This window comes from Arachis duranensis, chromosome 4 (genome assembly GCF_000817695.3).
Source record: "Arachis duranensis cultivar V14167 chromosome 4, aradu.V14167.gnm2.J7QH, whole genome shotgun sequence".
Lineage (NCBI taxonomy): Eukaryota > Viridiplantae > Streptophyta > Magnoliopsida > Fabales > Fabaceae > Arachis > Arachis duranensis.
In genome coordinates this window covers 82838445-82842644 of record NC_029775.3, presented here as the reverse complement: position 1 = coordinate 82842644, position 4200 = coordinate 82838445, and the positions used below count along the sequence as shown (strand labels likewise).

The 4200-nt window shown below is 41.0% G+C and overlaps 1 non-coding gene across 1 annotated transcript; it reads right to left on the bottom strand.

The window, feature by feature from the left end:
* Positions 1-2493: 2493 nt before the first annotated feature.
* Positions 2494-2595, bottom strand: LOC127746923 (small nucleolar RNA R71). The gene has a single exon (XR_008008728.1). It is a non-coding gene; the product is annotated as a small nucleolar RNA R71 (small nucleolar RNA).
* Between the last annotated feature and the right edge of the window lie 1605 nt (positions 2596-4200).

Here is a 4200-nt window from a genome sequence, read left to right as displayed (position 1 = left end):
TGGAAGGGAAGACAATGCCAACGTTAGTGACACTCACCTTTGTCACTAACGTTGGATCAAGCTAGCATTGCCCACGTTAGTGGTCACGTTAAGACCACTAAAATGAAAGTTAACGTGGAGCTGAGATTGATTAGCCAACGTTAGTGACACAAACCTTTGTCACTAACGTTGGAGATGGCATTCACTACCACGTTAGTAGCCACGTTAACCTAGTTAACGTGAACTCTAACATGGGAAAGAGGGGCGTTTGGAGCGTTAGTGACAAAGGTAAGTGTCACTAACGCTTTCGAAGCTAAGGCATGCCCACGTTAAGAGTCACGTTAGTTATACTAACGTGAACTCTAACGTGAGGGCAAGGGGCACAAGGCAACGTTATTGGAAAAGGTGATTCCCAATAACGCTTACGAAGGATCATAAGGCAACGTTAGTGGTCACGTTAGTGCCACTAATGTTGAAGTTAACGTGGACTATATGAGGTTGGAACGTTAGTGAAAAAGGTGATTGCCACTAACGTTCTCGAACGCACATTCTCACTTAACGTCAACATCACTAACGCCCATGCCTAACTCACACTTTTCTGCAAGCTGAGCCCACTAAAGATTATAACTGCTTCAACTCAAGATTTAAGGACCACATCCAAGACTCGAAGAACTCACTAGAAGATCAAGAAGAGTAGTATATATAGGAGTAGTTTTGAACTATAGAGAAGCTGGGCACTATGGAGAACTACCCTCTGTATATTTACTTTTCTGCATTTTTCTAGCTAAGCATGTATTCTTTTCTGCCATTTCCCATTTCCAGAGTTATGAACAACTAAACCCCTTTCATTGGGTTAGGGAGCTCTGTTGTAATTTGATGGATCAATTATAGTTTTTATTCTTCTTCTTCTTTCTTTTCTCTTGATTTACTAGAAAGCTTTCAATCTTAATTCAATTGGTTAGTTGTCTTGGAAAAGAAACTCTCCATAATTGGATCTCCTTTGAGCCTTGGAAAAGGGATGAGGAGATCATGCTAGAAATGCTTTCTCATGTTGGACCAAATTGGGGTCTGGGCAGATATAGTGACATGTAATCTTCCCAACACTTTGATTTGGAAATACATGTGGTATAATCAGTGACCACACTTCATCTCTTCCCATGAGCAATTAAATCAAGGAATTGGGCAATTGTTCAAGCTTAGAGAGATTGGGTTGCCAAGGAATTGGAACCCAATCACTTAAGATTGCCAAGGAGATCAATAGATGTTTTGATTGAGGAAGAGATAAAAATGAATTTGATCCGGAGAATACAACATCTCCTGAGCCCAATGAATTTCCCATCTCTGATCTTATCCATTCTCTTTACTTTCTACCATTTATTTCCATGTTCATCTCCCCGACTCCCCATTTAAGATTCTGCACTTTATTTCCTGCAATTTACTTTCTCGCCATTTAATTTCATGCAACATCAACTACACTCTGTTTAGCTCAACTAGCATATTCTTCCAACTAAAGTTGCTTGATCAATCAATCCCTGTGGGATTCGACCTCACTCTATTGTGAGTTTTTACTTGACGACAATTCGGTATACTTGCCGAAGGGAAATTTGTTGAGAGACAAATTTTCATGCATCAAGTTTATGGCGCTGTTGTCGTGGATTGATTTTGTATCAACAATGATTAAGTTGGAAGTTCACTAGATTGAGCATTTTTCTTTTATTTGTTTATTATCTCTAGTCATTTACCTTTAGTTTCTTTAAGTTCTTCCTCATCCCCTCACCCCTCGTTATTCTTTTTTTTCCTTGATTGTTATTTACAATTCTGCTCACTAACCCACTAACTGTTTGATAATTTGTACCACTCACACTAACAATCACTCTAACAAGAATAATCTCTTCATTTTATTTTGCTATGTGCTCTGTTAATTGTATGACAGGGAGAAGAGGCAGAGCTTCAACTTCCTTTGATTCAGAACCTGAGAGGACCCTTCATAGATCAAAGAGGGAAGCAAGAGGGAAAAGAGTTGTTGGTGCTAAGGAAGAGGAAGAGTACTTTGAAATAAACATAGAAGAGAACTTGGAAAACAATCATGAAGGAGAAGCTCACAACCATGCCAGAGAAGGCCCTGCAAATCATGTTGGGCAAGAGAGGAGAGTTCTAGGCTCTTACATCAATCCAAACTTAGGAAACTATGGAAGTAGCATCCAGAAGCCCACCATACATGCCAACAACTTTGAATTAAAACCCTAGCTCATCACCCTTGTTCAGAACAACTGCTCATTTGGAGGAAGTGCCCAAGAAGACCCCAATCAACATCTAACCACCTTCCTGAGAATATGTGACACAGTGAAGTCTAATGGAGTCCATCCGGATGTCTATAGGCTGCTTTTGTTCCCTTTTTCACTCAGGGACAAAGCATCTAATTGGCTTGAATCCTTCCCGAAGGAGAGCTTAACAAATTGGGAAGACGTGGTGAACAAGTTTTTGGCAAGATTCTACCCTCCTCAAAGAATTAACAGGCTGAGAGCTGAGGTGCAAACTTTTAAGCAACAAGATGGTGAAACTCTCTATGAGGCATGGGAGAGATTCAAGGACTTAACAAGAAGATGCCCACCGGACATATTCAATGAGTGGGTTCAACTTCACATTTTCTATGAAGGTTTTTCTTATGTGTCAAAGAAGGCTGTAGACCATTCATCAGGAGGATCTCTAAACAAAAAGAAAACTATTGAAGAAGCCATAGATGTCATTGAAATGGTAGCTGAGAATGACTACTTCTACGCTTCTGAAAGAAGCAACACTTGAGGAGTAATGGAGCTGAACCACATGGATGCATTGCTGGCTCAAAATAAGATGATCACCAAGCAGCTAGCAGATCTCACCAAGAAGGTGGAAGAAAACCAAATTGCAGCAGTCATCACTTCATCACCAACTCAAGAAGGAGTGAATGCAGGGGAAAAAGGTGACTGGAAACAAGCCAATTATGTTGGAAACTCACCCAGACAAATCCATGATCCATATTCCAAAACTTACAATTCTGGATGGAGAAATCACCCTAACTTTGGGTGGGGAAATCAACAAGACCAAAGCCAAGACCAGAGATGCCACAACCACAATTCCAACAATAATGCAACTCACCAACATCCCTCATATAGATCTTATCAACAACCACCTAATTTCAACCTACCATCACTAACTGAGGATAGACTTTCCAAGATTGAGGCTCTACTTGAAGACATATGTAAAGAAGTCCAAGACAACAAGGTATTTAAGGATGAAGTGCGAGCTAATATTAAAAACCAAGGGGAAACCATCAAGAGACTAGAATCCCAAGTAGGGTATCTATCTCAACAGTTTCCCAAACCCACTGATGGATTTCCCAGTGACACAGAGAAGAATCCAAGAGGAGAAAAAAGGAAGGTCAGGTGGGAAGAATGCAAGATGATCACCACAAGTGATGAGTGGAGTGTGGAGGTAGTAGACACACAAACAGAACACCTCCAAGACAGTCCAAAGGAAAATCATGAAGAAAGAAACTGTTCATACCCTGGGTCGAGTTACCCAACTCGGGATGATTGGTGATAAAAGCGACCGACCTCTGGTGCACGAAATTGTGATCAATACTTTTCACAACTCAATTAATCCCCGGTGATGAAACCAAAAACTTGGTGTTCAATACCATGGCATAAACACAACTTCGCACAACTAACCAGCAAGTGTACTGGGTCATCCAAGTAATAAACCTTACGCGAGTAAGGGTCGATCCCACAGAGATTGTTGGTATGAAGCAAGCTATGGTCACCTTGTAAATCTTAGTCAGGAAAACTCAAATGGGTATGGTGATATACGAATAAAACTATAAAGATAAAGATAGAGATACTTATGTAATTCATTGGTAGGAATTTCAGATAAGCGTATGAAGATACTTGTCCCTTCCGTCTCTCTGCTTTCCTACTGTCTTCATCCAATCCTTCTTACTCCTTTCCATGGCAAGCTTAAGCAAGGGTTTCACCGTTGTCAGTGGCTACCTCCCATCCTCTCAGTGGAAATGTTCAACGCACCCTGTCACGGCACGGCTATCCATCTGTCGGTTCTAGATCAGGCCGGAATAGAATCCAGTGATTCTTTTGCATCTGTCACTAACGCCCCGCCCTCAGGAGTTTGAAGCACGTCACAGTCATTCAATCATTGAATCCTACTCAGAATACCACAGACAAGGTTAGA